Raw genomic sequence first — 26439 nt, forward strand, 5'->3', positions numbered from 1 at the left:
TGTGACAGAAAAACAGGGGAAGCTACGTATACATAAGTGAAAGAGGTTATAGATCTATAGACTTAGATTTTTCTAGGATATGGGTTCATAAATAAGAAGATGAAGCATAAATATAAATAAATAAATAAATAAATAAATAAATAATTACTGATGTTGTTGACACGTGTGTGTCGCCCAAATAAGGCGCTCATTTTTGTTTCCCAGCAGATCATGTCAAAACATACCATGCACACACCTTACCAAATAAGGAGACACTATTAGAGGAGAAGATATGTAATTGATAGGGAGCATATTTACCTAGAATTAGGATGATTCTATTCCATAATTACCGTGTAACAACTCCTATATTAAGGGGGAGAAATCATTCTAATCATAATATAGAACACAATACATTATATCCTACTTCTACATTCAACATGGTATCATGAGCAGGTTCGGGCTCAGAAAAATTTCATCATCGCCCATAATATACCTTCCTAACCTTTTCAATTCTGCAACACAGCAAGCAATGTCAGAATCATCAGAAACAACCAACAACACAGAAACCCACCCAAACCAATCACCCTTCCCCGCGGAACTCGCCGCGCAATTCGCGGATTTCCTACGGCAGAGCATGAGTTCGGGTCCAATCAAAACGCCAGAAAAGACTCATCACCCCGAATCGCTGGGTGAAATCACGGTCAAAACCAAACTGGAAGGGGATAACTACCCCCTTTGGGCCAATCTCATGGACAGGGCAATCGGGGGGAAGGGACTGACGTCTCACATTGATGGAGTTTCTGTCCCGCCACCCCGAACCGACCCTACCTACCAACAATGGCAGCAACGAGACCACTGCGTCTTCAGTTGGATTATAAACAATATGGCGGCAGATCTTGTGAACGAGGTTTCACAATACGCCACTGCCAAGGAACTCTGGGACGGGCTGGCCATCACCTACGGCAGCGGCGCAGATCCCGTTCAAGTGTACGACCTGCATCGATAGACGAACACCATTAAACAGGATGAAATGTCCCTCGAAAGCCTCTGGAATAAACTCCAAAATTTGTGGATATCGATCGATCGCCGAGAAACTACACCCATGACAAAGGAACGATTACGACTTTACCAATTTGTCACCGCACTGGATGACAAGTATGAATCTGTAAAAAAGGAACTCATCAGGCTTGACCCATTACCATCGGCACGCGAAGCTTACGCACGCGTCCGACGGGAATCGGTCAACAACCAAATCCAGGGTATAGGCTCATCACAGAATCCAGCCGGACTAGCCTCTGGACTCGCGGCCACCGATCGAAACCGCTCAACCGCTGGACAGCACGCGGCGCAACGACCATGGCAGAAACGATCGGACGACGACCGAAGCCGCCTCTCCTGTACCCATTGCGGCGGTAAGAAGCACACCAAAGATGGTTGTTTCCTACTAATCGGATTTCCCGAGTGGTGGGATGAGATGAAACGAAATAGAGCAGCACGGGCAGCGAATCGAGGAGGACGGGTCGCAACCGTCCTTAGCGACCGGGCTACCGACGCCGGTGGATCGACGGGCAGCGCCGGCGCGACGCACGGCAGCACAGGAGCGGAGCAGCGGGACGGCGAGAATGGACAGTGTTCAGCGGCTAGGGTTTTTTCAGGTACAACTTTGGGGATTAAACCCCCCATCTATGCAAAAATGCCGTCTGCCCCCAATATTGGTAGAAGATTGCACTTAAACCCCCACACAAAAAATAACTCCAAGAAAATCCCCACAGAAACCCATATATTGCACCAGCCACCCCGCTCCACAAATATATCACAAATCCCACCCCCACAAACCCATATTTCTCACAGACCACCCCCCAGCCCAAACTTATTGCCAAATAACCCCACAGCTTTCCCAAAATCCGAAAATATATGCTCCAGCTGCCCAAACCTGGAATTTACACCGAATATCCGCTGCAATAATTCATTCCAGGCCCTAGCAAATTCCTCAGTCACCAATTGCATGGACAAGGACAAAAACTGGATTTTTGACTGTGGAGCGACAGACACGATGTCTTTTGAGGCGTCTGATTTTACTAGCATATCTGCCTCTCGGAAAAGTTTTGTTCGCACAGCAAATGGACATACAATACCTGTTGCAGGAGCCGGCACAATCACACTGTCGCCCACATTGCGACTTTCGAATTGTCTCTATGTCCCTTCTCTGGCTAATAAACTGGTCTCGGTCAGTCATGTTACCAGAGAACTCCATTGTAATCTACTAATGCAGCCCAATTTCTGTGAATTACAGGATATCAAGACGGGGACGATGATTGGGCGTGGCACTGAACGACGAGGGCTTTATTATGTAGACAGGATGGCCCAACACGGTACTGCGATGCTGACTCAAGGACCGACTTCGTCACAAGCCTGGATTTGGCATCGCCGGTTAGGACACCCGTCTATAGGATATTTACGTTTACTGTTTCCTAAACTTACTACCAGTCTTCCCTATTTGAATTGTGAGACTTGTTTTTTGGCCAAGAGCCATAGACACACGTTTAAATTTAGTAATACGCGTGAAAAAATTCCTTTTTCCATTGTTCACTCCGACGTTTGGGGTCCCGCCCCTGTGGTGGGAGGACTAGGATTTAAGTATTTCGTTCTCTTTATTGATGATTGCACGCGCATGACTTGGGTTTATTTTCTGAGGTCTAAATCTGAGGTCTTTGAAAAATTCTGCCTGTTTTATACTTTAGTGCAAAATCAATATGGAAAAACAATTAAGATCCTTAGGTCGGACAATGGGGGAGAATTCATTAATGCAAATATGCAAAAATATTTTTCTGACAAGGGAATAATACATCAAACAACTTGTCCACACACTCCAGAACAAAATGGGGTAGCTGAACGTAAGAATAGGACTCTCCTCGAAATGACTAGAGCACTGTTGATTGAGTCTAGGGTCCCAAAACATTTTTGGCCCGAAGCCTTAGCCACATCAGTCTATCTCATCAACAGATTACCTACCCGCATCCTAAATCTTGAAACACCCATCGATGTTTTGTCATCCATGCACCAAATAACACCACCACTTAACCTTGAACCTCGGGTCTTTGGCTGTATTGTTTTTGTCCATATCCCAAAACATGACCGATCCAAACTTGCTCCCCGCTCTGTTAAATGCATTTTCTTGGGGTACGGAACAAACCAAAAAGGGTATCGTTGCTATGATCCTAAAGCCAGACACCTATATACCACAATGAATTGTGATTTCATTGAGAGTGAGTATTTCTTTACCCAACCTCGCGGTCAGGGGGAGGAGAGTGATAATATACCACTTAGAGATCCGCTCAGTTGTTCCCCACCTCAAACAGTAAATCTCCATGACAATCCAAACTTGCCAAATACAGACTCTGTGACAGAAGTTGGTCCACCAGACGAAGTGAACTGCAGTACCAACGGGCCGTCTACAGAGTCTCATACACAGCCCGAGGAGTTGAGTGACATTGCGACACCATTTTCCCCGCCTGTGATTCCTATGGTAAGCGATATTGTTAATATTGATGATCTGAGACAGGGAGCTACTGCAAACAACGAACCAGTGGAAACAAGTGAAAGCGAGATGGGAGGATTTACACTACCTCCACGAAGCACCAGAGGAATACCCCCAAAGAGATACTCACCGGAGTGGAAAGGAAGGAAAACTCAGTATTCCATTGTCAATGTTGCACAAGGCTACCTGACTGAAATGGCACAGGCATTTGAGGCAGCTCTATATGAAGACGGGGAGATTCCGTGTTCATGGATAGAAGCAATGAAGCACAAACACTGGCAGGAGGCAATGAAGAAGGAGATGGATGCACTCATCCGAAATGGCACTTGGGAGGAATGCAATTTGCCAGAAGGGAAGAAACCGGTAGGATGCCGCTGGATATTCACCATCAAAAGACGAGCTGACGGATCGATCGAAAGATACAAGGCCAGATTGGTGGCAAAAGGGTATACCCAGACGTATGGGGTAGATTACGAAGAGACCTTCTCTCCAGTGGCAAAAATGAACACCGTCAGAACATTACTCGCAGTGGCTGCATGTAAAGACTGGCCCCTACACCAGTTTGATGTGACCAACGCTTTCCTGCATGGCGAGCTGAAAAAAAATGAGGAAGTCTACATGGAGATGCCACCAGGATACTCAGGGGGCAGGAAGGTGTGCAAACTGAAGAAAACGTTGTACGGACTAAAGCAGTCTCCAAGAGTTTGGTTTGGCAGATTCTCACAAGCAATGCAGAAGTATGGGTACATCCAAAGTCATTCAGATCATACTCTATTTTTAAAGAAACGAGGAGAGAAAATGACGTGTCTGATAATTTATGTGGACGACATGATCATTTCGGGAGACGATGAAGAGGAAATAAATAATCTGCGAGCAAACTTATTTGAGGAGTTCGAGATGAAGGACCTTGGGCCCCTCAAATATTTTCTGGGAATAGAAGTGCTTCGGTCAAGGAAAGGGATATTTTTACGACAGAAGAAGTATGTGCTCGATCTACTGGCAGAAATTGGGTTGTTGGACTGCAAACCAGCAGACATTCCAATGATGGTGAATCATGGGTTGAAGTTTGAAGACGGCGCCAAGTTAGCAAACCGAGAAGAATATCAACGATTGGTGGGCAAACTCATTTACCTGTCTCACACAAGGCCTGACATTTCATATGCTGTTGGGGTGGTAAGTCAATTCATGCATCGTCCTCAACAGAACCACTTAGATGCGGCATTGAGGATTGCTCGCTATCTCAAAGGAACCACAGGATATGGAGTGCTGCTCCAAAAGAGTAAAGATCTCGAGATAGATGGATACACTGATGCTGACTGGGCCAGTAATCCTATAGATCGGAAGTCCACGGGAGGATATTTCATGTTTGTAGGAGGAAATCTAGTCACTTGGAAAAGCAAAAAGCAGAAAGTTGTGGCTCTATCAAGTGCAGAGGCGGAATTCCGAGGGATCAAGAGTGGTCTAACTGAGATACTTTGGCTTAGGAGACTACTCACTGAGATTGGATTTCCACCGACGAGGAAAGTCAGCTTTTCTGCGACAACAAAGCAGCTATCAGCATTTCAGAGAACCCAGTCCAACATGACAGGACTAAACATGTGGAGGTTGACCGTCACTTCATTAAGGAAAAGATCGAAGGGGGAGTCATAGAGCTTCCTTTCGTTCGATCAGGAGAACAGCTGGCAGACATTCTCACGAAGGCAGTAAATCCTAAATCCTTCGGTGAGGTTCTAGGCAAGTTGAGTATCGGGGATGCCGTTACTCAGCTTGAGGGGGAGTGTCAAAACATACCATGCACACACCTTACCAAATAAGGAGACACTATTAGAGGAGAAGATATGTAATTGATAGGGAGCATATTTACCTAGAATTAGGATGATTCTATTCCATAATTACCGTGTAACAACTCCTATATTAAGGGGGAGAAATCATTCTAATCATAATATAGAACACAATACATTATATCCTACTTCTACATTCAACAGATCACCTCTCTATTTTTTAATACTTTAATTTTGTGTAATCTTATCTGAAATATAGTTCTTAATCTTTGCAAATACATGTTTTATTAACCACCCAAGATATCTAACAAGTTCCATATGAGATTATCACATGATACATGAGATTGACTTTGTTACCAAATTGTATCAATTTTAGTTTAGTTTATTGAAATATGGTTTGTTAATTTTAATTTTTAATGGAGAATTACTGCACCGGCCTCTTTCAAAGTTTGATCGAAATGTGGAAGAAAGTGTCTGGAAAACTGTTGCCACACTAATTGACTTTTTATAATTATATATATATTTTTTATTTTCTGAATGGAAATTCGTCGAACTTATCTATCAACTTCTGTAATATGGCATCCAAGTTCCAACGCTGTGAAATAAATTGGAGTAAATTATTAAGAAAAATGTGGCCCAAACATCATAAATTGAAATACAATATTCAAAGAAATGGAATGGAGTCACATGGGACACTACTAATGATGCTTACTTTGGGGTTTAGAGTTCAATTACACCTGATTTGCTTTATTTACTTGATTAGTTCATTTTAGTAAACTATAGTAGTTAACATTGATTATTCACGATAAGCTTCACAAACAACTTTTCTTGATAAGATTTTAAAGTGGTGGCTAATTTTATGTATGATAGTCAAGAAGATAATTATTTAATTCAATGATATTTACAAAACCATAGTTAATTAATGTTTTTTCCAGAATGATGATTATGAAAGTCAGGAAGAATTGTGCTTTTTTCTAAAATTTCAAATGAAAATAATTTAATATGTGAAGATGGTTTGTTAATTGACTTTGTAATTCAGCTCACAATTTGATATGTTTAGCCAAATGAATTAGTTTGAAGTAAAAACTGAATTTATTAGTTTGAAGTCAAAATTAAATGAATAAATATCACTATCTTTATAGTCTCATTTTTTCGTAGTTCTAGTGTTTTACTGAAAGCCTTTTATATTTATTTTCTGTTTGAATTTTCGTCAAATATTGTCTTACATTATAATAATGACCTCCCACGCTGTGAAATACACTTTTATGAACAATTAGATAATTAAATTGGAGTAAGTAAAAAGGTTTCGATAAAGAAAATTGTTGCCCAAACATCATAGATTGAAATAAGAGAAATTTCAATATAAATGAATGGTGTGGAGTCACATGGGACAGACACTAATGATGCTTACTTTGGAGTTAGAATTCTATTAAACCCAAATTGCTTTTATTAGTAGTGTTTTGCTTGATTAGTTGATGTTAGTAAACAATTCTCATTCATGATATATGCTTCACAAATCTACTGTTCGAGATAAGATTTTAAAGTGGTATAGCAAATTTTATGAATTAGTACTATAATCTAGACGCTAATGAATAGTTTGATAGGATAGATAACTTATTTAATTAAAATTATATGATAAAAAAATTATTTAAAATGTACTCCATGTTTTTATTTTGTTTTTTCATATATATCTTAGATAGAGTTAGTTAATGTTTAATTTTTTCAGAATGATTCTGATTCCGATTCCGATTCCGATTCCGATTCTGATTTTTTTTCAATGTTTATAGTGGTTAAATACATCTTTAACTATCACTATTTATATAGTGATAAACTTTAAACAGTAATATATAAAGTAGAGAAAATATATCTCTACATTTTTATCTTTTGAACAGTCCAATTTAATAAAATGAAATAAAGATCATCTCCTATTTCACTTGTAATGGGCAAATAGTGTCTACATTCCTGTTCTTTTATCCAAACTGCCTTTATTCTTCCAACATCACATGCCTTGCCCCCTCATTCCTCTACTCCCAATGTAACCAGAAATATACTTGTACTAATAATGATATTTGTACAAGTATATTTATTCACTTGAAGTGAGAATAATGCACAAATAAAAATTTTAAATTTTAATAAACTCATAGAATGAATAACGTCAAAAATAAATTTTAGATATTAGAAGTAAAATAATGTAAATTAAGCGAAAACGGTGATTATAGATAGTGGTCATCTGATGATGCGCAAATTAAATTCGAAAAATATTTTTAAAAAATTAAAAAGTCTTTAGGATGAATGTCTCAACTTAGAATTCTTAGATACCGACGTTCATAACGGGGAGATATATATTCTCAAACATGCGACACATCATTGTAGAATGTTAGATGCAATATAAGATGAGTGGTAGACAAGAATTTAATAGTCGTGTGGATTTACAAGACCCTACATGATCTTGTTGGTTTCTGGGAATTACAACAGATAACAAAATCGGGCGTAATACAACTCAAAAGAAGAAATACAGAAGATGAAACTGAACTACAAAGAAAATTACAGAATTCGAAACAGCAACCGTGAACCAAGTTTAGCCGAGTCGAGGAGGCCTCTTCCCGCAAGACGAGATACGCCCCAGTAGTGCTCTTCGGTTTGGCGTGTCGTCCCCAAAGGTAAAACGGCTACGTCTCTATTGATGCAGCACCGCAATCAGTAGAGCTCCGGCGAACGGGATGGAGGAGAGAGCAGAGCTTCGACAGAAAGACAATGCAGAGGGAGGGAGAGAGCTTATGATGCAGAATGCTTGTATGTGTGTCTCCTAATGCAGTGGTATGGCTAGCCTATTTATAGGCCAAGCCACCATGCAGGGTCAACCAGCCATTGAAGGCTCATCATGGCAATTCGTAACCGACGTCGGTTACAGGCGTGTGGCTGGAGTGTGCCACCCGTGTGTGGAGCGTGTGGATTTCTCACGTGGCAGCCGTGACTGTGCCTCGCTTGACGACGTGTCAAGCCACTTGGATTGCTGACTCGGCGGTGGTCTAAAAAGAATAGTTTGGGCCAAGCACCAAGCCCAAAGACCACCCAAAGACCAAGTCCAAGTCCAAGTCCAATATCAAGATCGAGATCGAGATCGAGATCGAGATCGCCCGCGGCCCGCGAGCGCGAGCACGGGCTCGAGCGGGCGGGCGGGAGGCGGCGGCGGCGCGCGCGTGTGCGCGCGTGTGGGCTATTTCACCCATCTTGGTCCACTATAATTATTAAGTAACATAAAGTCACTTAATTTATACACATTAAAAGATGTGTTAATCCTCCAATGTGGGATAATTAACACTAGTTAATTATTCCCTAAGCTCCAACTCCAAGCTTTAATTAAAAGCTAATTATGCCCAACTTTAATCCACTATTTCTCACTCACCGGAAATCGGATTTGAGAAAGTGAATATACTACATTTATCTACGTAAAATGTAGATCGACGCTATGTCATTTAATTTCACAAAATTAAATGTCTCGTCACATTTATTATTTGGTCAAAATCCATTGACCGAGCATATTTAATCCATGATTTTTACAATCCCCCACATGAGTGGAAATAGCCAAATGCATATGCATGCAGACACAAGCTCAACCCTCGAGAGGTATATAAGCATAAGGATAGGTAGTTGTTGACTTTGAACCCTCCATAGTCGACACCATCGGATACACAGGCGGCTTAGTAGCGCGATGCTTTGAACTAATCCCCCACGGCGTGCACCGAGACAATGGTGTTAACGCTTAAACACCTCAACCTCATCCGTTCTCAGGTTTTGTGTCCATTGCGGTCTTGGACACCACTTTGGATTCATAAGTGTGTTTTATGAAGCGACCACACTTCACACTTACATAGGTGATTCTTAGTCAAGTACCTTGCCATACTTGGTCTCTTTGAGAACTCCATCTCTTTGAGATTCATAAGAACCATTAGAAGTCATAGACTTGGCCTTTATCACTAGGCAAGTTCTCCAACACTCTATTGCTCTCTAGGGAATAGATATAGTTTGAGTGTTTTTCCATGAACTTCATAGCTTAGTTGTCCCTTTGAACCAAGTTCTTGGGATCTCCAGTCATCATGGTTGGGTTACCACTATGATAATTCTTTAGTTTGTGGATTTCAAACCCATTCCCTCTAGCAACTTATTCATTTGATCACGGTTTAACCCTTTGGTTAGCGGATCCGCTAGATTATCTATTGACTTCACATAGTCAATTGTAATCACCCCTGTTGTGATCAAATGTCTCACGGTGTTATGTCGTCGACGTATATGTCGAGACTTACCGTTATAGAAACCATTGTTTGCCCTTCCAATAGCCGCTTGGCTATCGCAGTGGATCAGCACTGGTGGCACTGGCTTAGACCAACATGGAATGTCTTCAAGGAAGTTCTTAAGCCACTCGGCTTCCTCACCCGCCTTATCTAAGGCAATGAACTCCGATTCCATTGTTGATCGGGCTATACATGTCTGTTTTGTGGATTTCCATGATACAGCACCTCCCCCAATAGTAAAGACGTATCCACTTGTTGAAAGTGAGTCTCTATTATCAGATATCCAATTGGCATCACAGTACCCTTCAAGTACCGGGGGGTATCTCGAGAAGTGTAGCCCATGATTTTGAGTATGTTTTAGATATCTCAAAACCCTCACAAGAGCTCTCCAATGCTCTTTGCTTGGATTGCTCGTGTAATGACTTAACTTGTTCACGGCACAAGCAATGTCAGGTCGAGTGCAATTAGTCAAGTACATAATGCACCCGATGACCCGTGCATACTCTTCTTGTGCAACGGGCTCGCCTTTGTTCTTGCTCAAGTGAACGTCGAGTTCAATTGGAGTCTTAACCGACGCGCCATCATAGGCTTTGAATTTATTCAATATCTTCTCAACATAATGTGATTGTGTTAAGATGATTCCATCATTCGTTCTTAGAATCTTCATTCCAAGAATTACATCGGCTAGACCCATGTCTTTCATGTCAAAGTTTCTCTTTAACATGACCTTTGTATCGTTAATTACTTGAGTGTTGCTACCCAAGATTAACATATCATCAACGTAGAGACACACTATAACATAACCGTTATTAGTGCTCTTGATGTAGACACATTTGTCGCACTCGTTGATTTTAAACCCATTTGATAACATCACATTATCAAACTTCAAGTGCCACTGCAATGGCGCTTGTTTCAATCCATATAGAGACTTTACGAGCTTGCATACCTTTTTCTCTTGTCCAGGTACTATAAACCCTTCGGGTTGCTCCATATATATTTCATCTTCTAATTCACCATTTAGAAACGCGGTCTTTACATCCATTTGATGAATCTCAAGATTGTGCAATGCAGCAATAGCGAGAAGCACTCGGATAGATGTAATCCTTGTTACAGGTGAATATGTATCGAAGAAGTCATGTCCTTCCTTTTGTTTAAAACCCTTTACTACTAATCGGGCTTTATACTTATCCACTGTTCCATCGGCCTTAAATTTCCTTTTAAGTACCCATTTGCAACCTAGAGGTTTCGCACCTTCAGGTAGATCTACCAACACCCAAGTGTGGTTTAGCAAAATTGAATCAATTTCGCTTTGAACAGCTTCTCTCCAATGCAGCCCGTCTGGGCCAGCAAAGGCTACTTTTATCGATGTTGGTTCTTCATCCAACATGAAAGCAATGTAGTCAGGACCAAAAGTTTTTGGTGTTCTGACTCTATTACCACGTCTTAGTACTGTATCATTCGGATCGGGCCTTGCACGCTTGCGCGATTTAGGTTCCTCATCCGCTGATTTAGAACTAGTGGCTTCTTCTTCTACTGGTTTAGAACTAGTGGCTTCTTCTTCAACTCTTGTCTCAGAATTGGTTACGACTTTTTCTTTGTCTTTGCAAGGAAAAGTATTTTCGAGAAATACGGCATTCCTTGACTCAATTGTTGTCCCTACTGTTATAGTCGATATTTCAGACTTGTGAACAACAAATCGATATGCACTACTGTTAAGTGCATATCCAATGAAGATACAATCAACCGTTTTAGGTCCGATTGTAACTTCTTTGGGCGGAGGAACCATCACCTTAGCCAAACACCCCCACACTCTGAGGTATTTGTAGGATGGCTTCCTTCCCTTCCACAACTCATAAGGAGTAGCATCTTTTCCTTTGAGAGGGATTTTATTCAAGATATAGTTAGCTGTCAAAACAGCTTTCCCCCACATGTTATGTGGTAATCCTGAAGTTAGAAGCAGTGCATTCATCATCTCTTTTAGAGTACGATTTTTGCGTTCTGCAACACCATTAGATTGTGGTGAATATGGAGCAGTTGTTTGATGAATTATACCACTTGCGTTGCATAACTCCTCAAACGGGGCTACATATTCTCCTCATCTATCGCTTCGAATCATTTTGATTTTACAACCAAGTTGATTCTCAACTTCGTTCTTATAATTTTTGAACGCCTCTATTGCTTCATCTTTACTTCTTAAAAGATAAATGTAGCAATATCTTGTGCAATCATCTATGAAAGTGATAAAGTACTTTTTACCACCTCTTGTTTGCACCATCTTTAAATCACATACATCCGTGTGAATTAATTCAAGGGGTTTTGTGCTTCGTTCAACCGAATGAAACGGCAACTTAGTCATTTTTGCTTCAAGACAAATTTCACATTTATCTTGATTATCCACTTCATTAGCCTTTAGTAAATCTAAATTCACTAATCTTTTAATGGCTTTTGAATTTACATGTCCCAATCTACAATGCCACAAATTTGAAGACTCGGTCAAATAAGAGGAAGTAGATGCTTTATTCTTATTAGCCAATGGCTTTGGAACACGCAGTGTTGCTACACTAAGCTTGAAAAGTCCGTCGGTTACATAACCTTTTCCGAGGGACTTCCCAAACTTATACAATGCAAACATATCGGATTCAAATACAAGTTTAAAACCCTTATTCACTAGTATTGATCCTGAAACTAGGTTCTTCCGGATGTCCGGAACGTGCAGCGCATCCTTCAAGGTGATTGAGACGCCAGACGTCATCTTGAGGATTACATCACCAACTCCGAGGATTTCAGACGAGGCTTGATTCCCCATGTTTATCTTTCTCCCTTCAACGTTGTTGTAGGTGGAGAACATACTTCTATCTGCGCAGACGTGTGCAGTAGCGCCGGTATCAATATACCAGCCACCCTTGTTGTTGTTAACAAGGTTGACCTCTTCAGTGACCACAGCAATGAGGTCGTTCTCATCCCAGTCCTTGAACTCCTTCTCAACGACGTGGGCATCCGGCTTGTTCTTCTTGCTGCGGCAGTCTTTAGCAAAGTGGCCTGGTTTGCCACACTTGTAGCAGTCGCCTTCAAACTTCTTTGAAGGCTGCTTTCCCTTCCCTTTGTCGTTTGGACGGTTTGGGCGAGGGCGTTTGTTGGAGGGACCGCCCCGCTCCAACAGGTTGGCTTTGGCTTCATTTGGGGTGAATCCCTTAGCCTTTTGGTCGTTTTTGCGCACATATGCCTCAATACGCAACTTCACGATCAAGTCTTCAAAGGTCATCTGCTTTCGTTTGTGCTTGAGATAACTCTTGAAGTCCTTCCAACTTGGAGGAAGTTTGTCAATGATCGTGCACCTTAGGAACTTATCGGGCAAGGTCATCCCTTCAGCCACTAAGGAGTGGATGATCATTTGGAGCTCTTGGACTTGCTTCATGATGGGTCGAGAGTCGACCATCTTGTAGTCCATAAACTTGGACGCTACAACCTGTTCAGTCCCTGCAGCATTATCTATGCTATATTTCTTTTCTAGGCTTTCCCACATTTGTTTAGATGTGGTTACATTGGAGTATATATTGTACAAACTATCATCTAAAGCACTTAGAATGAAATTTTTACAAAGGTAATCTCCTTTCCTCCAAGCTTCATAATCTGCCATGACTTCGAGCCTAGTCTCTTGGTCGCTTGGTGCGGGCGGCTCGTTTTCAGTGAGAAAGTTGGCGACGCCCAATGTTGTCAAGTAGAACAACATCTTTTGATACCACCTCTTGAAGTCTGATCCTCCAAACTTGGGTGGTTTCTCGGCAGGTGGCATCATTCTTGGTGCCAAAGGTGCCGCAGTTGGTCCTTGGAAGGAACCAATTTCGTTGCCCCCGAAGGAGCCAACAACGTGGTTGGGCATAGAGCCCCCACCATTCACGTTAGGCATAGAGCCCGCCATGAATGTACTATTCCCGAAGGGACTAGCACTCGCATGAGACCCGAAGGCCCCAGCATTCGTGTGAGGCCCGAAGGCCCCAACACTCGATCCATTAAAGGATCCGAAGGAACCACTAAAAGTGGAACCAACCGATCCACTCGAGGTGGATCCACCAGTGAGCCCAAGGGGGTTAACGAACTCCCAAGGGGTTGTTGATGAAGAGGGATAGCGCCCGGTAGGGGTGGCAAATCGTGCGTGTCGGGTCGTTATCGTGTCGACACGATAACGACACGAACACGATAACAGCAAACACGAACACGACCCGTTAAGAAAACCTCAAACACGAACACGAACACGACACGAAATCCTCAGACACGAACACGACACGAACCCATTAACGACACGAACCAATTCGGGTCAACACGACACGATAACAACAAGTACACGAGATGACACGATAACGACTCGATAACAACACGACCTGATAACGGTTAAACCTATTAAAAATGAAAATAATAAGAATTAATAATATTAAAATATTATTTGTTAACGGATGACACGAACACGACACGAACACGACACGAACATGTATTGTTAACGGATAACACGAACACGACACGAACACGACACGAAATTTTCGTGTCCTTAACGGGTCGACCCGATAAGGACACGAACCCAATAAGCTCTGACCCAAACCCATTATTTTCGTGCCGGTTCGTGTCGTGTTATCGTGTCTTGTCAAAAATTGCCAGCCCTAGCGCCCGAGAGTGGGCATCATCTTCGGAATTGACGACGTATTGACCGGTCCAGTGGTCGCCATGGTGGAAGGAATGGCGGCGGTGGTGGCGGCAGCAGTGGTGTTAGATTCCGTCGACATCTCCAGCAAAGGTATTTTAAGTTTCGAAAGTTATAGTTCAGTTTTATGGTCCAAAGTCCTTCAAAAGCAAGTTATCTCGTCTTGCGATTGTTGGTTTCTGGGGATTACAAGAGATAACAAAACCGGGCGTAATACAACCCAAAAGAAGAAATACAGAAGATGAAACTGAACTACAAAGAAAATTACAGAATTCGAAACAGTAACCGTGAACCAAGTTTAGCCGAGTCGAGGAGGCCTCTTCCCGCAAGACGAGATACGCCCCGGTAGTGCTCTTCGGTTTGGCGTGTCGTCCCCAAAGGTAAAACGGCTACGTCTCTATTGATGCAGCACCGCAATCAGTAGAGCTCCGGCGAACGGGATGGAGGAGAGAGCAGAGCTTCGACAGAAAGACAATGCAGAGAGAGGGAGAGAGCTTATGATGCAGAATGCTTGTATGTGTGTCTCCTAATGCAGTGGTATGGCTAGCCTATTTATAGGCTAAGCCACCATGCAGGGTCAACCAGCCATTGAAGGCTCATCATGGCAATTCGTAACCGACGTCGGTTACAGGCGTGTGGCTGGAGTGTGCCACCCGTGTGTGGAGCGTGTGGATTTCTCACGTGGCAGCCGTGACTGTGCCTCGCTTGACGACATGTCAAGCCACTTGGATTGCTGACTCGGCGGTGGTCTAAAAAGAATAGTTTGGGCCAAGCACCAAGCCCAAAGACCACCCAAAGACCAAGTCCAAGATCAAGATCGAGATCGAGATCGAGATCGAGATCGGGCCCGGGCCCGCGGCCCGCGAGCGCGAGCACGGGCTCGAGCGGGCGGGCGGGCGGGAGGCGGCGGCGGCGCGCGCGTGTGCGCGCGTGTGGGCTATTTCACCCATCTTGGTCCACTATAATAATTAAGTAACATAAAGTCACTTAATTTATACACATTAAAAGATGTGTTAATCCTCCAATGTGGGATAATTAACACTAGTTAATTATTCCCTAAGCTCCAACTCCAAGCTTTAATTAAACGCTAATTATGCCCAACTTTAATCCACTATTTCTCACTCACCGGAAATCGGATTTGAGAAAGTGAATATACTACATTTATCTACGTAAAATGTAGATCGACGCTATGTTATTTAATTTCACAAAATTAAATGTCTCGTCACATTTATTATTTGGTCAAAATCCATTGACCGGGCATATTTAATCCATGATTTTTACAGATCTTTACTGTATTTTGTATCTATATAGTATCTACACAATTCTTCAGAGCCTGTTCGAATTTAATGTCATCAACATTTTAAATTCATAATTTAGACTTTGACCTAACCCTTTATGTATGCATATACTATTATTTCATGAAAATCTACAACTATTATTCCTATTCATTTGTTTTCATCCATAAAATATGATTCTCGCAACTTGAGCCACCCTTCGCAATTGGACCGTCATGTCTCCATGTATTTTAATAAATTTATGTGTGTTAAAAATCGGACCAATAAGTGAATTGATAAAAATACCGATTTATAATTGGTTGGGTCGATCCAATAACTAATTTTTATCATAGTATATATATATTAAAACGATCATATCGTTAGCAATTTGATTAGCGTGTTGGCATAGCCCGAAAACTGAACGTTTATAGTTAAGATTAAAAATAATTAACCCAATTAGCTAGGTTAACTCAAAAACTGAACATTCAGTCCGATTAGTCCACACCATGTTAACTCACAACTCGAGTAGGATTGACCTTAACTCACTTAGCTGGTATGATTGACATCCTTATAGCTAGTAGTGCGCAGTGTGTATGCGCATGCAATGTGTGTAACGTGTAAATTGTGTGTGCTATGTGTATACATGTGTGAATTTTTTAATTATTTAGAATTCCAAATATCTACTCCGGATATAAATTTCAAATTTTAAATTTGATTAAATTTGGAATTGTGATTCAAATCTAAATCCAAATATTTTTCAATACCAAACATTAAATTTGGAATTAAAGACACGATTCAAATTTAATACCATCAAATTCAATTCTATGGTACCAAATGGGGCCAAAAAAATTTTGCTTAGCAATTATAAACTCAAAATTCAAAATTTCTAGCTCAAATCTAATCGAACTTGGTGGTTTTTATAGTTGGATTTTTGGTATCAGATTCGATTTTGGTCATGCATAGTTTTGTTGTGCGAGTTTATACCCCCACAATAGGGAAGAACGACAGATGATAGCAAGTGAAAAAAGGTTAAGAATGCTTCAACACATATATTCATATACGAACAAAATGAAAATGAAAATGAAAATGTAAAAAATAACACACACTTACAAGTAAGCCTCACGAAACACATGAATTCTCCATTGCTGGTTAAGAATTATAGTAGTATTTATTGATTAACCATATGGAGTATGATCCATCATTATTGAGACATACAAACTGTCTAGTAGTCTTAAAACTGCTTAACACGACCAATTTCATGTTCAATGAGAGTCTTAAGTTGTGGCACTAGGATTTTTGGTGATAGGCAGGTTTCCATCATAGCTGCACTGAGGGTGACCTTGATTTCTCACTAGCCTAAGGCCTGTCGGCACACCCCTCGTTTTCGGACGAATATCCTGCAAAGAAATACATTCTCCTATTACTTCAATCGTCCACGAAAAGTATGCAACATTCGATGTGCACAAGTGTGGCGACGGCGTTAGGAGAGTCCACAATCCACGAGATCCTTCCTTCGCACGGGCAGCATGACAGTAGAAGATAGACCTGCTCTTTAGAGTATCCGAATCTGGAGAGATAATTGATGGCGTTGAGCACAGCGTGCTTGTAAGCAACGGAAGCATCAAGGTAGTGCTGCCTCCCGCTCTCGTCCACACTTATCCCCTCAAACACCAGCCATTCCGAGAATCTCGGCTCCACCGGGCCTATCTCGAATATCGGATTCACATGCAATGCAGTTGGCCCCATCGGAGTTAGGTACTTTTTCATCCCATCCCTTATGATTTCACACCTAACACCATGGAACAGTTAAAAACAGTTTTTTTTTTCTTTTTTTTTTTGTGTGTATGAAAAGATGAAGTAAGCTTACTTGAGTTCAAGAAAGCCACTCATCTCAATGGCGCCACAGAATGCTACTTCTCCATCCCCTTGTGAGAAATGCATGTCCCCGGTGCTTAGATTCGCGCCCTCCACGAATACAGGGAGGTACACCTTCGAACCTCTGCTCAGATTTTTTATGTCGCAGTTTCCTCCGTTTTCTCTCCCCGGGATCGTCCTTGCTGCCTCTCTTGCTATTCTTTCCCAATCCGGACTCCCTTCCTCGATCTACAAGTAACGCAACATATATGATTGCAAATGCCCGTGCGTTCTCTTTAGTTGCAAATTTACCGTAAGAAAATGTGAAGTAAAAATTCAATGGTCCAGACATATTGAAGAAAAAAAGAAATTTCTGAATTTCTTTCCATGTAAATATTTATATTCACTAAATGTCCGCTCTCAAATTTGTTAAATTAACTATATAATTTTCTGGCTGCGCTCCTGCTAGATGGCATTGTGTACCTTGCCAAGAACGCATCCGGTTGTGGATGGAAGGTTTGCAAGGGGACGCGAATGCAAAACCTCACACAGTTTGAAGGAGTGGAGGCCAGTTTCTTCGAGTTTTCTCTCCCTCTCGTTCCATATATTAAGCAATTCCATTGAAGGTGCAGTTCCGACTATACCGGGGATATTCCATATTAGTTAGTGAGTGCAACTTTCATGAGGTGCAAGTAATGAAATATGCATATTTTACCTGGAATATGAGGAGGGTAGGCATATATTCCTTCAAAATACCATATAGCTTTAGTTGCACAAGGGAAGTGGTCTGTGAGAAATCCTCCACGCACCATTCTCCCTGTCGAAAATCGCAGTGAAACCCCATTCGTCTCCTGGCAGAGGCCCCAAGTTGCATATCTCTACGGCAAGGAGGTCACCAGGCTTCGCTGGATCCCCATCCGCATCCACCACTCTAATCGGTCCACTCAGATAATGAACCTGAGATATGTAGTAGTAGTATATATGTCACATGATCATGCTATGTTACTTGTGTTGTAATGAAATTTAGTATTTGTGAGAATCCTAATTTAGATGAGGCATGGAATTAGTTTAGAGTCTTGGTGCCTCTATGTTAAAATAGAAGGTCTTCACCACTTAAAATATGTACCGATCTTAAATGAGACAATTAATAGCAGACGAATAAGTAATTAGTATTTTTGGGGAGTGAGAAAGAGGGGTTAGAGGTAATTGGTAATTAAAGGATGTTGGGGGTCAGATCTAGCCTGTTGAATCAGGTACCCGCACCCGATTTTGGAGTAGTCCCGTACCCGACCTCGACCCGATATTAGTTGATAGTCTAATGTTTGCATGTACATACACAAAATGGAAGTTGCACTTACAGTTGATAGGTCTAATGTTTTAACATCAATTGCAGGGTTATCATCAGAGATTGCCCCTGCTGTCCAATCCACCATCTCTACCCTAAAAACCACCCCGGTTTCGACCTCTGCGACCGGAGGTATCTCCGAGTGCCACCAGTTGTGAAGTGGCAGCCTCTGCTGGCATGGCTTCTTCTTTAAGTCTATTGGGACTATTAGTTTTGGAGTTGGAGGGGCCATGACTCATTAGGGGGTTGCTTCATTAAGTGTTTGTTCACCTTATCTTATCATTTATGCTTTTGAGGAGAGTTTTTCAACATGAAAAAAAAATCTTGAAACATACTCCATATATTTGTGAATAGATATTTAATTAGTTGAATATGACTAGCTGACAAAAGAAGATGCAAATTTTCCAATGGTCCCTATAGTTGCCTTCCCCTATTGTCAAATGATGTTGGCAACTTTTGGCAAGATGTATTTATCACTATGCATGCACAGGTATGATGGGATGTTCTTGTAATTATAATTTTCTTAATATTATTATCAATCTTATGATGGTAAATTAATGGTAATTATAAAAAGTAATTTAAACGTATGAGTGTCATTTTTTTGGGAGTTGATTAGAATGCGATAGGGTTTAGACTTTAGACTTTAGACTTTTAAGTTGGTGTCGTTTTTACGTTAGTTGATGTCTATGTCAATGAATGTGCTTTTAATTTTTCTTCCTTCTATTAATAATATATAGATAGGTTTATCTACAAAATACATCAATAAAATGCTGAGAAGTTGAGGTATATTATTTTTCGAATTTATAAAGGCTATGTAATATTTTTTTATAATACTATGAAGGTTGGGAACGTAATTAACTCCATCTTAGGGTATTAATAATTATTTTAGCACTTTAAAAATATTAATATTATTTGATGATTAGGATTATGCGTTCATAAATAGAATATATAATTTTTTCAAATTTAACTCTTAAGAATAACATATTTGACAATAGAACATGAGTGCAACGTGCCCACAAAAGCAACGCAGTAAAATTCCGAAGGAACAGAATTGCAAGAATATATATGTTAGAGTGAAATACAAAATTGGCCCCTACGTATGACAAGTCGAACGCTAGAGGTATCCATGTTTAAAAAAATGCATTGTAAGCCTCTATGTATGAGTATAATATCATTTCAGACCCTTTTTCACTATTTTGAGTCTTTTATACCCTTTTCCCCTTCCCTTTTAACCTAAATGTAATTCCAAGGATGTTTTAGTCTTTCTCATTTTTATTACTATGTACTATGTTTATTTTATATTAAAATATTATTTTCATTTAATCCATAAATATTTTAAATTTAATTAAATTGATAAATTAAAATAATTATCAATAGTTATCATAAGAATGATTTATGTTTTATTTTAGTTAGATATGTTCATAAATCATTCTTATGATAACTATCGATGATGATAAGTATTTTAATTTATTAATCTAATTAAATTTACAATATTTATAGATTAAATGATAATAATATTTTAATATAAAATAAACATAGTGCATAGTAATAAAAATGAGAAAGACTAAAACATCCTTGGAATTACATTTAGGTTAAAAGTGAGGGGAAAAGGGTATAAAATACTCAAAATAGTGAAAAAAGTCTGAAATGAAATACTCAAAATAGTGAAAAAAGTCTGAAATGATATTATATTCATACGTAGAGGCTTACAATGCATTTTTTCAACATGGATACCTCTAGCGTTCGACTTGGCATACGTAGAGGCGTAAAATTTTATAGTTCACTCTATATGTTAGTATAATACTCCCTCCGTCCCGCACTACTCGCACGTTTCCTTTTTGGCACGGAGATTAAGGAATGAGTGTATAGCAAAGTCAAATATTACGGCTGTAGGTGATAATTTTTACTAAAAATGGAAAGAGTGCAAATAACTTGGGACGCCCAGAAAGGAAATAAGTGCAAGTAACACGGGACGGAGGGAGTATATTGCTATTTGGCACATTGAATCTACTTCAAAATTTAAAATTTGAGGAGTCTCCTTCTCGTCTTAATTAAAAAATGGCAAAGAAGAATCTATAGTGGAATATATAGGAAAGTCCGCCAACAAATAAATAAATAATTAATTGCAGATATATGAGAAACTCACGATAGAAGGATCTTGAAACTTGCGTCTTCAGCGGTGAACTCTTTAGTGATGCCGCCGCCGCTGAAATCCACCATCTCCACCCTGAAAAGTTCTCCGGCGCGGACCTCCGCCACCGGAGGTATCTCAGGGTGCCACCGGTTGTGCAAAGGCAGTTTTTGCTCCCTTGGCTTCTTCATCACATCTATAGGCACTACCAATCTAGCACCATGATTACTCATTTTTACTATACTAAATTTCTACCTAAAATCGAATGTTTTGTTTTGTAGAAATAGTAGTCATGCTTAAATCATTGGAATCTTGATTTATTCTTATCACTATGAAGCATTTTGACCATGACTGCCACCATGGAATTTTTTATTTTCTTGAAATGGACCACTAAGACCATCCACAACGCGTCTCGCGCCGGGCTCGCGTCTCGTCTCGGAGAGACGAGACCCCTGCGAGACGCATTGCAGCGGCCATCTCGTCTCCAGCTCGCGACCGGCTCGTCGCGTAGCTCGTCTCGGAGAGACACGAGACGAGCTGTCTCGCCACGCGCCCGAGACACGTGGCACGTCCCCATGCGTGCGTGACGCCCACTCGCTGGCCCGCGAGTGGGCGTCGTCACTGATGACGCAATAATTCATTTTTTTTTAAAAAAAAATCGATTTTTAATAAAAAAAAATTTTTTTTTTTTTCAAACGGTAATATTACCGTTAAATATTTATTTTCATTTTTTAAATTTTTAATTTTTTTACTCTATAAATAATTCTATTCCATACTCATTTCAAACACAAACACACATCTATTCCTCTCAAATCCTCTCTATCACTCCAATTTCCATCTTCAATCAACTCAAACAAATGGATCCTTTTGAGCAAATGCGCCAATTAATGGAACAATCACTCGAAGAAGATCGACGACGAGAGGCGGAGGAAGCCGCACCACCCCCACGACGCTCCCGGAAGTACATCAATCGGAACCGGGAGGAAGCCGCCGCACGGTTAGTACGCGACTACTTCTGCGATAACCCGATTTGGGGAGATACCTATTTCCGTCGCCGTTTCCGCATGCGGAAACCGCTATTTCTCCACATAGCGAATACTTTGGCGGCCAGGGAGGAGTTCTTCCGAGAAGGGTTCGACGCGGTCGGTCGTCCCAGCCACACGACGCTGCAGAAATGTACTGCAGCCATCCGGCAGCTTGCGACTGGACAAACGGCCGACATATTCGACGAATACCTGCACATCGGAGACAGTACTGGGCGCTTGTGCTTGCTCAACTTCTGCAGAGGCGTCCGGGCAGCCTTCAGTGACGAATTTCTCCGGAGGCCAACCACGGAGGATTGTCAGTTCCTCCTCAACCTGCACGAACAAGTGCACGGATTCCCCGGGATGCTTGGCAGTGTCGATTGCATGCACTGGCAATGGAAGAATTGCCCGGTGGCTTGGAGGGGTTCCTACACGAGCAGCCACAAAGGCACCCACCCAACCGTTGTACTCGAGGCCGTTGCCGACTACCGACTTTGGATCTGGCACGCGTACTTCGGGGTCCCTGGCTCGAACAACGACGTAAACGTGCTCCAACAGTCCGACCTCTTTACCGAAGTTTTGGATGGTAAAGCGCCGGCCATCAACTTCGTCGCCAACAACCGACGGTATAAAATGGGGTACTATCTCGCCGACGGCATCTACCCGAAGTGGCCGACCTTCGTGAAGACGTGCGGCAGGCCAGCGAACCCAAAGCAGGCTCTTTTTGCGCAGAAGCAGGAGGCTGCGCGCAAGGATGTGGAGAGGGCGTTCGGGGTTCTCCAAGCGCGCTTCAACATCATCAAAGCCCCGGCTCGTTCGTGGTTCATGGAGAGCATGGTCGACATCATGTATACGTGCATAATCTTGCACAACATGATTGTCCGAGACGAAGGACCCGATGCCGGAAATTGGTTCGACCCCGAATCCCCCGGAAGCTCAACTGCAAGTAGTCCGCCGCGAAGTGGAGCGCATCCATCTATACAAGAACGGTTGGCTATTCGGGCAAGGACACGCGACTCTAGCGCCCACACCCAACTCCAAGATGATCTAATTGAGCACATTTGGGAAAACTTTGGCGGAGAATATTAAATTATGTCATTTTTATTTTTTTAGAATTTTAATTATGTCTTCGCTTTTTTAATGTTAAGTTGTAATATTGTTTTAATTTTAATAAAGTGTGTTTGTTTAAATTGAATTGGGTTTTAAAAAAAATTATAAATTAAATTGAATGAATAGTAATTAAGAGACGGTATAGAGACGGTTAAGAGACGGAGCGTTGCAGCCTCCGTCTCTTAGTTAAGAGATGGAGGAAAAAAGGACAGTGGGGCCCTCAAATAGTGCTCAAATAGTAGTTAAGAGACGGTTTAAGAGACGGTATAGAGACAGCGTTGTGGATGGCCTAATTCCTTGATTGCACGTTCCTTTATCTGTGAAATGTTATCTAATTTTATCATTTTGATCCGTCCGTAAAAAGTTATTCACTTTATTTTTTTTCTATTTTTAATAAATAGACTCCACTTTCCACTAATTTTTTAAATTAACATTTTATTATAAAATTAATATATAAATATGAGATCCTCATTCCACTAACTGTTTCAACTAATTTTTCTTCACATTTCTTAAAATCTGTGCTGAGTCAAATTTAGACAACATTTCATGAACGGAGGAGTACAATATACAGAGAATATTAGCATGACACTTGATTATGTGAATAAATCCTATGTACTTTTGGCTTAGCTTATGCAGTAACTTTTTCTCGAACAGTAGATATTATAATTGACTAGATAAACTTTGATTTGTCATTGGCTACATAGTAGAGACACTAGGCGATTTGGGTTTAGATTGGGCTAAGACATTGGAGGCCCAGTGGAATTTCAGGTTGGGCACTACAGTTGTTGGCCTGGTGAATTTTTGAGCCGGACCGACCCGGCCTAGTTTGAGGAAAAGCCGGATTGAGCTCGGTTCGATGCAGCTCAGGTAGTTAAACATTTTCATCGGGGATCTACTAATTCATACTCCCTCCGTTCCAAGTTACTTGGATCGTATTCCATTTTAGGTTACCCCAAGTTATTTGAGTCATTTCTCTTTTTGACTAAAAACAAAACATCTAATCACACTTACTTTATTCTTTCTTTTACTTTACCTTCTGATCACCTCTTTTATACTTTATTCTCTCTTCTATTTTATTTAACTCACTAAACACAACTTTCTTAAATCCCGTGCCGAAAAGAAACGCCTCAAGTAACGTGGGACGGAGTGAGTATATTCATAATGTCATGAGATCATTGCCATTTGAATAATTATTTTGTATCCCAATTTTGAGTTACTATTGGAAAATTATCAAGTACTACCAATCTTTAAACCATTTGCAAATTTAAACTCTCCAACATTTTTTCCCAACCAAATATTCAAAACCAATTATTCCAGATATTGATTTCAAAAATCAAAATTATTCGAGATGAAGATTTGATGTATGATATATGATTCAACGTGTATTGGTGACTCGTTTAGAAAAATTCATTGCTAAACAAGTACTAAACGTCATGTAACAAACTATTTCAAATAATAACAATAAATCATTTAAGTTAGCTCTCAAGGCATTGGAGCATTAGCACTGGGCCGTCTAAGGGATGCCCTAAAGCCCGCCCTATGCACCGTCACGTCAGCATTTTATCCTCTTACCCTTTCACCTGCAGTGGGACGCCCTATAAGCCGCCCTATAGGTTTCACTATTGTTTTGTTAATTAATTTAAATGTTTTCAAATATGTCAATGCAAAATAATTAAAAAATACCACGATTAATTAAAAACGGCAAATCCTACATTGATTAAAAAAAAGTTTTACACGAGTTAGAAATGAAAAAAAAAGTTTTACACTAGTTAAAAAAACTCTCCGTATAAATCCGTACTGAATTTGGGATCGTACTGCGTGTTGGAGACGGCTCCATGTCAGACAAACAGTACGAATCCGTACTGAATTCGGGATCGTACTGCGTGTTGGAGTCGAACGGCCGATATTCGTCAGGGTCTGTACCCGGCCAACGTGCACTACCCCCAAACATCGGACTATTCGGACTGGGGTATTCACCGGAATCCATTTTATAGTGTAAATTTTTTTTTATATAGTGTAATTTGAGTGTGGAAAAGTGAATGGAAATGTTACAAATGAAGGTGGGGTAGGGGTATTTATATAAATAAATTTTTCGGAATTAAAAAAAAATAAAAAATAAAAACGCGTTGTATCGTCCGCGCGATCGTCCGCATCGCCCACAGTGGGCGGACGATGCCGCGGACGATGCCTTATCGTCCGCGTATTGTGGAAAATGGATAAATTTTATCAAAAGTGACTAAGCATGGATTTGCAAAAGCATTCCCAAATCTTTGCATTTAATTTGTAGGTGGAAAATGGGGATATTTGCCTATTAATAGGCTCTGCTTCCTTCATTTGAAAAGTCAGCAGAAAGAAATCAAAACCAATTTAAGAGCAGAGCTTCTTCAAAGGAAAATTGCTCTTTGAGTTAGAGTAAGAGAGTAGCATTGGATGGCTATGATTCTATGTGAAATAATTCCATCCAGATTATATATAAATTTTATAATAAAATATAAATAAAATAACTTAATGAAATATTGATGAACCAATGAAATGATATGAAAATTTTATTATACAAATAATAGTATTAATAAATGTATGTACGATATTTTAAGTATAGGATAATAAATTTGAATATTAAAATACTAACAAATTATATACTGCATTTATTATAAAATGCTCTCTGTCCTATTAGTGTTGAAGTGTTTCAAAGCAAGAAATTTTCTCTAATAAGTAATCTAAAATGTATCTGCATAAATACATTTATGATTGCTGTTGCTACATATTCTTTGTTTTAAATTTTAAAAATATGCACAAATAGCTTACAAACTTATAAGCTAATTCCAAAAGCCAAGATAATTGTGTGGTTTGTGGAATCAATTAATGTGCCCCACACAATATACTCATAGATATTTCTCTATTTTGTTTTTAACTTTTTTTTTTTCTGTCGGAATCGATTTGTGGCCGTAGACGCAACCATGAAAAAGGTAGGACATTCGTTATTGCTCGTTATTGTGCCCTCGTTTTAATTGTACAACTAGTAAGGGCACCCGCAACGCGTCTCGCGGGTGTCCCTTATCTCGTCCCTCCGAGACGAGACGGGCGGGGGCGTGTTGCAGCGTCCCGTCTCGTCCCCAGCCCGCCGAGACGCTCGTCCCTCCGAGACGGCGAGCGAGATGTCTCGCCACGCGCTCGCGCGACGTAGCGCGCTCCGGAGCCATGCGTCACGCGCACTCGCCGGCCCACGAGTAGGCTTTGTCACGCTGATGCAATAAATCTTTTTTTAAAAAATTTTAGTTTAATAAAAAAAATTAAAATTAAAAACGGTCATATGACCGTTCAACGATAATTTTCCTTTTTTTTAATGTTTTTATTTTTTTACTCTATAAATACTCCTATTTCATCCTCATTACACACACAAACACACATCTATTCTTC

At 40.7% G+C, this 26439-nt stretch overlaps 1 long non-coding RNA gene and 1 pseudogene across 1 annotated transcript; one reads left to right on the forward strand and one right to left on the reverse strand.

Moving 5' to 3' along the window:
• Nucleotides 1–1251: 1251 nt before the first annotated feature.
• LOC121784781 lies at nucleotides 1252–2561 on the forward strand. The gene is made up of 2 exons (XR_006046781.1): nucleotides 1252–1634; nucleotides 2273–2561. It is a non-coding gene; the product is annotated as an uncharacterized LOC121784781 (long non-coding RNA).
• Nucleotides 2562–16703: 14142 nt separating this feature from the next.
• On the reverse strand, nucleotides 16704–21179 carry LOC121784779 (annotated as a pseudogene).
• Nucleotides 21180–26439: the final 5260 nt, after the last annotated feature.

Source organism: Salvia splendens, chromosome 21 (assembly GCF_004379255.2).
Source record: "Salvia splendens isolate huo1 chromosome 21, SspV2, whole genome shotgun sequence".
Classification (NCBI taxonomy): Eukaryota; Viridiplantae; Streptophyta; class Magnoliopsida; order Lamiales; family Lamiaceae; genus Salvia; species Salvia splendens.